Here is a 14071-nt window from a genome sequence, read left to right as displayed (position 1 = left end):
GAAATGATTTAAAAGGAAAATAATTTGCCCTGCACTCGTAAGCCCTTGGGCTGCCCTAACAGACTTGTCAGATGGACATCCGTATACTCTGTGGAAAATCCTGCTGGCTGATTTCAGACTTCACTTTTGCTGATTTGTGTCGTTTTTTTTTTTTTTTTTTAACTTTCGGATTGATTGATTGATTGATTGATTGATTGATTTATGGCTGTGTTGGGTCTTCGTTTCTGTGTGAGGGCTTTCTCTAGTTGTGGCAAGCGGGGGCTACTCTTCATCACAGTGGGCGGGCCTCTCACTATCGCGGCCTCTCGTTGCGGAGCACAGGCTCCAGACGCGCAGGCTCAGTAATTGTGGCTCACGGGCCCAGCTGCTCCACGGCATGTGGGATCTTCCCAGACCAGGGCTCGAACCCGTGTCCCCTGCATTGGCAGGCGGACTCTCAACCACTGCGCCACCAGGGAAGCCCCTGATTTGTGTTTTTAAATGTTAAATATATACTATGCCAGTGACAAAAGATCTAAGCCAGAGATCCCCAACCTTGGTTGTATATCAGTATCACCTGGGGAGATTTAAAGCAATACCAGTGCACAAACCCACCACGGTGTAATAAATCAGTTCACTGGGGGTGGGAACAAGCATGGGTTTGTTTTGAAGGTGCTCCAAATGATTTTAACCTCTGATCTAAGAAATAATAGTACCTCGCTCCATAATGTCTGAATACACTGAATAATGTCTGGAACATTGGGCTCAAGAAGTCACCTAATCTTATTTTTTTTATTTATTCAAGAAAACAATAGAAACCCTAAGATAAGACTGAGAAGGTTCCTCATTTCTACCTTCATAAAGCTCAAATGGTCCAATAGAGCCTCTCCTCCTGTATCTTGAGTGTTATACCTCATCAACATAGCTATTCTTTGGTTATTTTCTTTATCCAGCATACTTCGTATCAGTCCTTGTGTGTTGATATTATTTTTATTTCTTTTTCAAATCTTTCCCCTAATATCAACAGAGAAGACATATGAAAATGTTCAGCTGCCCCTAAAACAAGCCTAATTCGACAGATATTACTTCTGAAGGAAACCAGAATATCTCATCCCAAAATACGCCTCTTTGACATAAAAATTATCTTGAGCTGAAGGTACTTGAGAAACTGCAGATGCAAGAAGGGTGCTCTGATCTTCCTTCTTTTTCCCGGAAGCAGGAGATAAATCTCCCACGTGAAATGTGCCCTCCCTCTCCCAGGAGGAGGGAAGACCTTCTCATCACCAGAGACGGAGTCAAGGCTGAGGGAAATCCCTGCAAACAAATCAGTTAAACTAACCCGAGCTTCCAGGTTACTTCTCCACGATCTGCTGCCCCTGTGTCTTGTCAATCCTTCACAAATGTATTGTTTCTTTGCCTAAAAGGTGTAAAATCTTCCACTCCGGTCACTTCTTCGCGTCCTCATTCTCTTGTGAAGGTGCCCATGTACATGTAAAAATTTTAATAAAACTTGTATGCTTTTCTCCAGTTCATCTGTCTTCTGCCAGTTTAATTCTTAGGCTCAGCCAGAGACCCCAAGAGGACAGAGGAAAATTTTTCCTCCCCTACACTTCCCTTTAGTTCCCATAATCAAAACATTTTCTTTTAAGTTCTCAGGTTCATTTCTTAAGGAAAGGAAAGTTTCTCCCAAATATGACACTCTCAAAATAACTGTGTACCAATGGTTTTGGCTTCATAGGCCAAATAATCATGAGGTGTCTCACATTTTCATTTTCAAAGTGAAATTTGAATAGAGTGATAATCTCATGGTGCTCTAAAAACCAGCAAATGTTCCAAGAAGTCAACGAATATTGAGTTCTTCTCTTGTATTTTCTTTTGCTTCTCTCTTATCTAAATAACAAAAAAATGCTCTACACCAATGAATGTTGTGTGTTTTATGAAGGAAGTGTGTGCTTCCAGTGTTCAGTTTCTCAGGGGTGTAATATTATGAAACATAAGGAAGATGCAGTGACTCGTTCGTGCTTCTAGAAATAACATTTAGCACCCTGACTCAAAGTCATAATTTTCCAAGTAGAAGTCTGGCAAACTAAAATAAAATACAGCCTGAGGTCCCGAGAGAGCCGATGTTGCCAACCATAGAATATAGTGTGCCATCAAGCATTACAGAAAGTCAGAGCTCAAACACTATACGTATTAGGTTTTCAATTAGTATTTTTGATAAGAATAATTATACTTGTGTGAAGTGTATTCCAAATGAGAGCTCCAAACTTTCATAAGCTTTTTACCTACCACCCCCAAAAGAGTAGAAGCAAATATGCAGTAGCCCTATTCTGAGTAATAAGTGAGCAAAATAGCTACAAGCCTAAAAGATGAGTCCAGAACCCTAAGTTCTTCTTCAGTGATTGGTAAATGTCATTTATACATTGCACGTGCTGTCATTCTACAATGAGAACATGTAACAAAAGGAAATCAACAACCTCAATTTGAGTTCCACCTGTATGGAAGGCAATGTGTGTATCAGAGCTTTTCAACCTTTATGAGTTGTTCTCCCAGAATTGAAAAGATCCAAAGTGTTTAGGATCTGGAGAAGTGGATTGCAGTCCCTTCTCTCTCTGGCCACCCTCAAGTGTAGCCAGAACTTCTTTGTGCTCTCAAGTAAGAGACCTTGTTCCAGAACTTCCTCAGAGTCAATATTCACTTTTAAAGTATATATTTTCTTTTATGTAAACTAAAATGAAAGAGGTAGGCTAAAGGAAGGAAATGAAAAACTTGAAAAATCATAAGCTCAATTTATCATGCTTAGTTTGCTTATTTTTGACTTCATGTTGTTATCCTTAATAATACTAATGAATAATATATCCATTTATTAGCAGTCAATAAATAGCTGTTGAGAACATCCCATGTGCCAGGCACTGTTCTAGGTGCTTGAGTATACAACAATGTGTAATAATGATAATATGCTTGTCTTACAAAAGCAAAATTACCCAGAACCCAACTAACCAGAACCTCCATTAGCTAGAATTTGTTTCTTTATTACTCTTCGAAAATAAAGGGACATTTGGCCAGGACATGAATTCTATCACAAATTCAGAAAACCAAATAAATAAATCAATAAAAATTTCCAAACATTCCAATTGTAATTGTCTTGAGGTCTGTTATAATCAATCCCATGTTATACGCTTTCAACCACAGTAAAATAACTCCTAGGTGTCCCCAAATTAAATATAGATGTGGGAGGACACAGAGCATCTGAGACACATTGGTCCACATCACCATTTTGGGGATCTCTAGCAGACTAACACCGTTAGAAAATTGTTTGTTTGTTTAAATATTTTAACCAACCAGATCGAAGTAGCATAGTCTACTTGGCTCTCAGTTAAACAGAAAGTATGGGTCACCAGAAGTTATAGCTCTTGAAGAAGAGGAGTGCCTGAAGTGTTGCTATTACACGTGGGATCTTCTAGATGTCATGCAGAAAGCATTGCTTGACCACAGCTCCCACTCTGTTGTGGAAGACAGACACTTCTGATATAGATGAAGAAATGGAATAAATGCAGCAAATAAAAATACACATGGGCAGGAGTATATATACTCCTAAGTCTTCTACACTAGGAAAGGTTTTTTAAAAGACAGTTATATTCAACATTTACTGACCTCTGACTGTATGCAAGGCATCATGCTAACATGAATACCCAGCCAGACAATAGAAAAGCAGTATAATTATCACAGCCATGGTTTGTTTCAGAAGTCTTAACATCTCCTTTCAGCTACTCAGTTCTCAGGAATATTATTGGATGAATAGCATTATCTGATTTTCAACTTAAGAAACCATATTTACAAAGTTGTGCCAGTCTAGTTTAGATTCTTTTATAACATCTTGTAGGCCATGAGCATACCTATATCCATAAAATCTAAATGTAAAAGCTGTATTTGTTTTGATAATTAAAGCAAAACTTCAGAATGACCTTCCATCTGACACCTAATTAGTAAAATTTCCCTTTCAGAATACCATGCAGAGATCTAATTAAAGTATTACTGAGAAGAGCACCTGTCTCTATTGACTTAACCTGTCATTTTAATATCATTATTTACTGTGGCATAAACAACTGGAACAAAATGGAATCGTTTTTACCCAAGGCACAGCTCTCCCCATCTTTCTCTGCATGACATAATGCCGCTCAACATGTACACATGCTTAATATTTTCCAAACAACACAGTAGAAGTCATTTTAAAAAATTAAACAACGAGAATGTCTTACCTTCTTCAGTTTCACAAAGGCTTTGCCCCAAATGTCTCAACAATCAGGCTGATGTTCTCACAGAGGAAATCTGTGACAATGAAGCCACTCTTGTGTTGAGGTTCTGAACACTTCTTTGATGGTGCAGGAATTTAAACTCTGCTTCGGCTCTTCCCAGCCAATCAGCTGCGGCCTGGGGGTGACTGACATCACAAGGTGTGACCGGGACTCCAGTACACCCACACTTCCTCCAGCTTACAGAAGCAGATTTTCCCTAAAAAGCTCTTGTGGTTCCCAAATGACTAGACTAGTTTCAATTAAATTGAAGATCTTCCTAAAGCTTTATTTTGATTTCTAAATATATGTCATTCACATCCATGCAGGCTTATGAGCATTATAAACAATGACAATATCTTCCACCCACTGGCAGATCCCAGTAGACACAAGGATGGGAAAAGGAGAGTCAAGGAGTAGGTAGAAAGTTTCCTGTTAATGTACATTTCCAGGTTGCACACGAAGAACCTACTAAAATACTAGATTTGCCTAAATTGTTGGTGTTGAGAAGATGGGCTTTCATTCTTGCCCTTTTCATCTTTTAACAACTCCCATTACTCATCTCCTTTTCCTCTCATCTCCCTACCCTCCTATACACACAAAGGTCCAAAATTCTTACTAATCTAACAAAGTAGCCCCTTACAGAATTCTGTGGTGATTGGAAATGTTAAAGCACCTCTCTAAGTAACTTTCATTTTTAATTGAAAATAATTTAAATCCAGCACTTCATTACTCCCCTCAACTGCCTGCCACATTTTGGTTTTAACGCTGGTGACTCTGAAATCAATATTGGATTAAAAGAAAGACTAGTTGGGCAGCATCCGGAGAAACCAATTTCCAAGGGACTTTCTGCCATTCCCGAAAAAGTAATGAAATGAATAAAATGGTATTGACCAGGACTCTTCAGAGAGTGTGCTGAAAGTTGTGTAGGGAGCTGGAAGTGAGGTGGGCAACTCCCAAGGAGCATGCTCAAGTAACAGTAAAAAGACCACTGGACAAATATTTAAAGAATATAAGCCACCTGAATTTAACTTCCTCAAGAGTGGGATGTTTGCTTTAATTACTCGTGTATATTGTCCGAATATCTAGGTGCCTGGGTCATAATAAACACTCAATAAACAGTTTTATGAATGAATGAGTGGCTTTTAAATTGGCCAGACTATTAGCTTGCCTGCGGTACCCACATGATTCACTCTGACTTTTTTTGAAAGAGTTATGATTGTTGGAAATTTTAATTGATGCTCCTACCAACCTGGTTCTGGAGAATTGGGTTGCCCAGCGTTATCCAGGAAACTAACATCTAACTCGCGGGTTTTTAACTTTCTCACTGTGAGCTGCGATGAGGCCGGGGCAGAAAATGTGGAGAGGAGAGTCTATTTTCATACAGGGCTGATTAAAAGACCAAAGTTCATAGGCGGAAGCTATAAATTCCCTATGTTCTGATCTGGTTCTGAATTACACTTCCTGGTGGTTTCATAGGTCTTGACTGAGGTCTATCCTAGAAGAAACTTATAATCTAATGTCAGAGCGGATTCTGGGAAGGTTTTGGCAAAGGGTATTACAGGACGTTGTTTTAGGATCTCTCCAAATTCCCACATAAAAACAGACAGAACAACTAGATAACAAGACTGAAAACCATGGACAACATGTACAACAAAACTAAATGTTTTAGTCCTATTGCTGCCTTAAAAACCATTTCACTACTTTATATATTAACACAACAACTATTTTGTTATCTCTCATAGCTAGGGCTGCAGTCATCTGGGGACTCAACTGAAACAGAATATTCAATATCGCTCTCATATGGTTGTTTCTGGGGAGCTGGAACGGTTATCCTGAGCACTTTAGTTCTCCCTCCCATGGCCTCTCCTTGTGGCTTGGCCTTTTCACATGGTGGCTGGAGTCCAAGAGCTGCCCGAATGTCACTGTCTCCATATTCTAATGGTCAAATCAATCACAGGGCCATCCCAGGTTCAGAAGGAGAAATCGTCTCTATCTTTTGATGTGAAGAGCAGAATGAATGTACAGGGAGCAGAGGAAATGCTGAGGCCATTTTAGAGATTGGTTACCACACTACATGACAGGTTGTAGCCACAAACTCCAAACAAAGTGGCTGAGGACAAGCCACCAACTGCCACAATTCCTACATCATCTGTGCAGGACTAAGCAGAGGGAAGCAAAAGGACATCTGATGGACATGCGAACAGGAAACACCAACATAGTCAATAATTGTTGCTGGTAGGTGCGAAGGGAACATAATAAAATCTGAAAGATCTGGAGCAGTCTAGCCCCTAAAAATTCTCAAAACAGACACCACAGCTGCCTTCCAGGACAGACCCACATAGAGGAGAAATTGCTGGGAGTGGAATAAAAATTTCACAGAATAGGTAAAGTAAAGGAGGCACGAATAAGTGTGGGAGAAGGAAATGGAAACAGCAAGTCTTAGAAAGCAAGCTGCTATATTTTTTAACACAATATGAGAACAAGAGAAGAGGGTGAAAGCTACCCTGAGCTATACCTCCTTCCAAAAGTTCAGGAAAACCAATTTCATATGAAAACAGCGAAAAGCTGTGAAGTTTAGATTAGAGCAGGAAACAAACAACCTTACAGACAATGAAAGCATGCTGAGAATATATCAACACCGTGACATTCTATTTTAAAAATAGCAAAAAGACATTATGAAAATGGCACAATAGATGAAAAACAACATAAATAGAAATTAGAATAATTCAGAAATTATTGAAAGTCATGAAAAATTTGAAATAAGAGAAAAATTTTGAAAATGAAGACTAAACTAAAAGGAACAAAAGAGGGAATAAACACAACAGATAATTCCTTAAGAGAACTAGAAGGCAAAAAAAAAAGAGGAAAATGTTTTAAATTTAAAAGAAATGGGGGGGACCTTCAAAATGGCAGAGGAGTAAGACGTGGAGATCACCTTCCTCCCCACAAATACATCAAAAATACATCTACATGTGGAACAGCTCCTGCAGAACACCAACTGAATGCTGGCAGAAGACCTCAGACTTCCAAAAAGGAAACGATTAAAATGTCCACAAAATTGCACACCCCCATGCACTATAAAGCAAGCCATGTGGCTGACAGGGTATTGGTGCTCCGGCTGGGTGTCAGGCCTGAGGCTCTGAGGTGGGAGAGCCGAGATCAGGACATAGGTCCACCAGAGACCTCCCGGCTCCATGCAATATCAAATGGCAAAAGCTCTCCCAGAGATCTCCATCTCAATACTAAGACCCAACTCCACTCAACAGCCAGCAAGCTACAGTGCTGGACACCCTATGCCAAACAACTAGCAAGACAGGAACAAAAACCAACCCATTAGCAGAGAGGCTGCCTAAAATGATAACGTAACAGTCACCCCAAAACACACCACTGAACTTGGTGTTGCCCACCAGAAAGACAAGATCCAGCCTCATCCACCAGAACACAGGCACCAGTCCCATCCACCAGGAAGCCTACACAACCCACTGAACCAACCTTAGCCACTGGGGGCAGTCACCAAAAACAATGGGAACTACAAACCTGCAGCCTGCGAAAAGGAGACCCCAAACACAGTAAGTGAAGCAAAATGAGAAGACAGAGAAACACATAGCAGATGAAGGAGCAAGGTAAAAACCCACCAGACAAAACAAATGAAGAGGAAATAGGCAGTCTACCTGGAAAAGAAATCAGAGTAATGATAGTAAAGATGATCCAAAATCTTGGAAATAGAACGGAGAAAATACAAGAAATGTTTAACAAGGAGAACTAAAGAGCAAACAATGATGTACAACACAATAAATGAAATTAAAAATTCTCTAGAAAGAATCGGTAGCAGAATAACCGAGGCAGAAGAACGGATAAGTGACCTGGAAGTTAAAATAGTGGAAATAACTACCTCAGAGCAGAATAAAGAAAAAAGAATGAAAAGAATTGAGGACAGTCTCAGAGACCTTTGGGACAACATTAAATGCACCAACATTCAAATTATAGGGGTCCCAGAAGAAGAAGAGAAAAAGAAAGGGACTGAGAAAATATTTGAAGAGATTATAGTTGAAAACTTCCCTAATACGGGAAAGGAAATAGTCAATTAAGTCCAGGAAGTGCAGAGAGTCCCACAGAGGATAAGTCCAAGGAGAAACACGCCAAGACACATATTAATCAAACTATCAAAAATTAAATACAAAGAAAAAATATTAAAAGCAGCAATGGAAAAACAACAAATAACATACAAGGGAATCCCCATAAGATTAACAGTTGATCTTTCAGCAGAAACTCTGCAAGCCAGAAGGGAGTGGCAGGACATATTTAAAGTGATGAAAGGGAAAAACCTACAACCAAGATTACTCTACCCAGCAAAGATCTCATCCAGATTTGACGGAGAAATTAAAACCTTTACAGACAAGCAAAAGCTAAGAGAATTCAGTACCACCAAACCAGCTTTACAACAAATGCTAAAGGAACTTCTCTAGGCAGGAAATAGAAGAGAAGGAAAAGACCTACAATAACAAACCCAAAACAGTTAAGGAAATGGTAATAGGAGCATACATATTGATAATTACCTTAAATGTAAATGGATTAAATGCTCCAACCAAAAGAGATAGACTGGCTGAATGGATACAAAAACAAGACCCATATATATGCTCTCTACAAGAGATCCATTTCAGACCTAGGGACACATACAGACTGAAAGTGAGAGGATAGAAAAAGATATTGCATGCAAATGGAAATCAAAAGAAAGCTGGAATAGCAATTCTCATATCAGACAAAATAGACTTTAAAACAAAGACTACTACAAGAGACAAAGTAGGACACTACATAATGATCAAGGGATCAATACAAGAAGAAGATATAACAATTGTAAATATTTATGTACCCAACATAGGAGCACCTCAATACATAAGGCAAATACTAACAGCCATAAAAGGGGAAATCGACAGTAACACAATCATAGTAGGGGACTTTAACACCCCACTTTCATCAAGGGACAGATCACCCAAAGTGAAAATAAATAAGGAAACACAAGCTTTAAATGATACCTTAAGCAAAATGGACTTAATTGATATTTACAGGACATTCCATCCAAAAACAACAGAGTACACTTTCTTTTCAAGTGTTCATGGAACGTTCTCCAGGATAGATCACATCTTGGGTCACAAATCAAGCCTTGGTAAATTTAAGAAAATTTAAGAAAATTAGCAAACCCCCCCCCAAATTTAGAAGAAGGAAAGAAATCATAAAGATCAGATCAGAAGTAAATGAAAAAGAAAAGAAGGAAAAAATAGCAAAGATCAATAAAACTAAAAGCTGGTTCTCTGAGAAGATAAACAAAATTGATAAACCATTAGTCAGACTCATCCGGAAAAAACGGGAGAAGACTCAAATCAAAGGAATTAGAAATAAAAATGAAGTAACAACTGACACTGTAGAAATACAAAGGATCATGAGAGATTACTACAAGCAGCTATATGCCAATAAAATGGACAATCTGAAAGAAATGGACAAATTCTTACAAATGCACAACCTTCTGAGACTGAACCAGGAAGAAATAGAAAATATGAACAGACCAACCACAAGCACTGAAATTGAAACCGTGATTAAAAATCTTCCAACAAACAAAAGCCCAGGACCAGATTGCTTCACAGGAAAATTCTATCAAACATTTAGATAAGAGCTAACACCCATCCTTCTCAAACTCTTCCAAAATATAGCAGAGGGAGGAACACTCCCAAACTTATTTTATGAGGCCACCATCACCCTGATACCAAAACCAGACAAAGATGTCACAAAAAAAGAAAACTGCAGGTCAATATCGCTGATGAACATAGATGAAAATATCCTCAACAAAATGCTAGCAAACAGAATCCAACAGCACATTAAAAGGATCATACACCATGATCAAGTGGGGTTTATCCCAGGAATGCAAGGATTCTTCAAAATATGCAAATCAATGTGATGCACCATAAAACAAATTGAAAGATAAAAACCATATGATCATCTCAATAGTTGCAGAAAAAGCTTTCACCAAAATTCAACACCCACTTATGATAAAAATTCTCCAGAAAGTAGGCAGAGAAGGAACTTACCTCAACATAATAAAGGCCATATATGACAAACCCACAGCCAACATCGTCCTCAATGGTGAAAAACTGAAACCATTTCCACTAAGATCAGGAATAAGACATGGTTGCCCATTCTCACCACTATTATCCAACATAGTTTTGGAAGTTTTAGCTACAGCAATTAGAGACAAGAAAGAAATAAAAGTAATCCAAATTGCAAAGAAGAAGTAAAACTGTCACTGTTTGCAGATGACATGATACTATACATAGAGAATCCTAAAGTTGCTTCCAGAAAACTACTAGAACTAATCAATGCATTTGGTAAAGTAGCAGAATACAAAATTAATGCACAGAAATCTCTTGCATTCCTATATAATAATGATGAAAAATCTGAAAGAGAAATTTAGGAAACACTCCCATTTACCATTGCAACAAAAAGAATAAAATACCTAGGAATAAACCTATCTAAGGAGACAAAAGATCTGTATGCAGAAAACTATAAGACACTGATGAAAGCAATGAAAGATGATACAAACAGATGGAGAGATATACCATGTTCTTGGATTGGAAGAATCAACATTGTGAAAATGACTATACTACCCAAAGCAATCTACAGATTCAATGCAATCCCTATCAAACTACCAATGGCATTTTTCACAGCACTAGAACAAAAAATTTCACAATTTGTATGGAAACACAAAAGACCCCGAATAGCCAAAGCAATCTTGAGAAAGAAAATCAAAGCTGGAGGAATCAGGCTCCCTGATTTCAGACTATACTACAAAGCTACAGTAATCAAGACAATATGGTACTGGCACAAAAACAGAAATATAGATCAATGGAACAGGATAGAAAGCCCAGAGATAAACCCACGCACATATGGTCACCTTATTTTTGCTAAAGCTGGCAAGAATATACAATGCAGAAAAGACAGCCTCTTCAATAAGTGGTGCTGGGAAAACTGAACAGCTACATGTAAGAGAATGAAATTAGAACACTCCCTAACACCATACACAAAAATAAACTCAAAATGGATTAAAGGCCTAAATGTAAGGCCAGACACTGTAAAACTCTTAGAGGAAAACATAGGCAGAACACTCGATGACATACATCACAGCAAGATCCTTTTTGACCCACCTCCGAGAGAAATGGAAATAAAAACAAAAATAAACAAATGGGACCTAATGAAACTTAAAAGCTTTTGCACAGCAAAAGAAACCATAAACAAGACCAAAAGACAACCCTCAGAATGGGAGGGAGAAAATATTTGCAGATGAAGCAACTGACAAAGGATTCATCTCCAAAATTTACAAGCAGCTCATGCAGCTCAATATCAAAAAAACAAACGACCCAATCTAGAAATGGGCAGAAGACTTAAATAGACATTTCTCCAAAGTAAATTTACAGATTGCCAACAAACACATGAAAGAATGCTCAACATCACTAATCATTAGAGAAATGCAAATCAAAACTACAATGAGGTATCACCTCACACCAGTCAGAATGGCCATCATCAAAAAATCTACAAACAATAAATGCTGGAGAGGGTGTGGAGAAAAGGGAATCCTCTTGCACTGTTGGTGGGAATGTAAATTGATACAGCCACTATGGAGAACAGTATGGAGGTTCCTTAAAAAACTAAAAATAGAACTAACACATGACCCAGCAATCCCACTACTGGGCATATACCCTGAGAAAACCATAATTCAAAAAGAGTCATGTACCAAAATGTTCATTGCAGCACTATTTACAATAGCCAGGACATGGAAGCAACCTAAGTGTCCATTGACAGATGAATGGATAAAGAAGATGTGGCACATATATACAATGGAATATTACTCAGCCATAAAAAGAAAGGAAATTGAGTTATTTGTGGTGAGGTGGATGGACCTAGGGACCATCATACAGAGTGAAGTAAGTCAGAAAGAGAAAAACAAGTACTTGCTAACACATATATAGGGAATCTAAGAAAAAAAAAAAAAAAGGTCATGAAGAACCTAGGGGCAGGACGGGAGTAAAGATGCAGATCTACTAGAGAATGGACTTGAAGATACGGGGAGGGGAAAGGGTAAGCTGGGACAAAGTGAGAGAGTGGCATGGACATATATACACTACCAAATGTAAAACCGATAGCTAGTGGGAAGCAGCAGCATAGCACAGGGAGACCAGCTCAGTGCTTTGTGACCCCCCAGAGGGGTGGGATAAGGAGGATGGGAGGGAGGGAGATGCAGAGGGAAGAGATAGGGGGATATATGTATATGTATAGCTGATTCACTTTGTTATAAAGCAGAAACTAACACACCATTGTAAAGCAATTATACTCCAATAAAGATGTTAAAAAAATAAAAAAGAATATCTATTAGTCTACTTCCTTTCCTGAACACATAAAATTACATGCATAAATATCAGTTGTGATCTATGTGCTTGTTTTAGTATATTTCCTAATTCTATTTCAGTAAACTAATTTTGCATTTTAGTTTTCTACTCTTCAATTTCCTTCTCTCTTCTTTCTTTAGCTGCTCCCAATAACTTCACTTTTTATTATCTGTTAATATCTTTAGGGCTAGACAGACCCCTATAAGACACTTTGTAAAAGATAATATTTCTTCTTTCTTTGCATAATTTAAAGGAATAAATAGCTTTGTCCAACTTCCTATTTACTACAACTTAGGTTGAACCATTTGCAATTGCTTTTTTTTAGGTTAAAAAAAGAACAGTTGAAATGAAGCAACCAGCACTGTCCTACATTACAGCTGAACAATGTGGGTTTAGGGGCGCCGACCCCTGCACCGTTGAAAATCAGCCTATAACTTAGAGTCAGCCATGCATGTCCTTGGTTCCTCTGTATCTTGGGTTTTGTATCTGCAGATTTAACCAACTGGGGATAATGTAATACTATAGCGGATATTTATTGAAAAAAATCTGCGTATGCAGTTCAAACCCAGGTTTGTTCAAGGGTCAACTATACATCTTTCTTATCTCTCCATCTCATCTTCTTTTTTGTAATTTCTCTATGGATCCTATACTTCTGGCATCCTCATCTATTCCTTCTACCCCTCAATACATTCTGCTTCTAATCAGTGGTTCATCTGACTCAGAATTCCCTCCTCGCCACCGATTGTATTAGTCAGGGTTCACCGGAGAAACAGAACCAATAGGATATGTAAAGCTATATAAGAGATATAGATGTAGATATAGGAATAGGCACATGATTATGGAGGTTGAGAAGTTCCATGAAAGTTAACAATACTGAAATACTGATATAAAGTCAATACATTTTCTTATGTTACATGACAAGGGAATAAGAGAGGAAAGAAAACAAAGATATTTGAGATATATATACACATATGTATATTCACACACAAATGTATTCATAACAAAATAAGGAGGAAATGCTCATGACAGGTACAGTCTTTATTTCTGTAACTGGTCATGTGGTCATAGTTGATATTTGTAACTATCTTCATCTACTACGCATTCTATGTCTTTTGCCTCCAGCAAGCACCTCAGCTGGTCATGGTTCTTACCTGGTGAAGTCACACAAATCTTCATTCCTGAAGGGTCTGGGCCATTTGTAGTCCTGCCTAAATTGGGTGGTTGTAGTTTTCCATTTACCTTAATCACAAGGCACGATAATACTGAGACACCCTAACAGATCTCCTGTATTCCAGACATATGTTTCCTTACCTCCATTGTGGAATAATAATTCAATCTCCCCTCAGTAATCATGATCTGTCACCC

At 38.3% G+C, this 14071-nt stretch overlaps 1 protein-coding gene across 2 annotated transcripts in view; it reads right to left on the bottom strand.

Annotated features, from left to right (window-relative positions):
• The window catches only part of DMP1 (dentin matrix acidic phosphoprotein 1), a 28795-nt gene that overhangs the window by 9178 nt on the left and 5546 nt on the right, over window positions 1–14071 (bottom strand). Inside the window, exon 1 of one of the 2 annotated variants that reach the window (XM_059923886.1) lies at window positions 4239–4585. The exons of the other annotated variant lie outside the window; for it this stretch is intronic. The gene's annotated coding sequence lies outside the window, so the exon portion shown is untranslated. Of the gene's footprint in view, window positions 1–4238; window positions 4586–14071 lie in introns of those variants that run through there. 2 annotated transcript variants of the gene reach the window in all.

Source organism: Balaenoptera ricei, chromosome 5 (genome assembly GCF_028023285.1).
Source record: "Balaenoptera ricei isolate mBalRic1 chromosome 5, mBalRic1.hap2, whole genome shotgun sequence".
Lineage (NCBI taxonomy): Eukaryota > Metazoa > Chordata > Mammalia > Artiodactyla > Balaenopteridae > Balaenoptera > Balaenoptera ricei.
The sequence above is the reverse complement of the archived record's forward strand: the minus strand, read 5'-3'. Positions and strand labels throughout refer to the sequence as shown.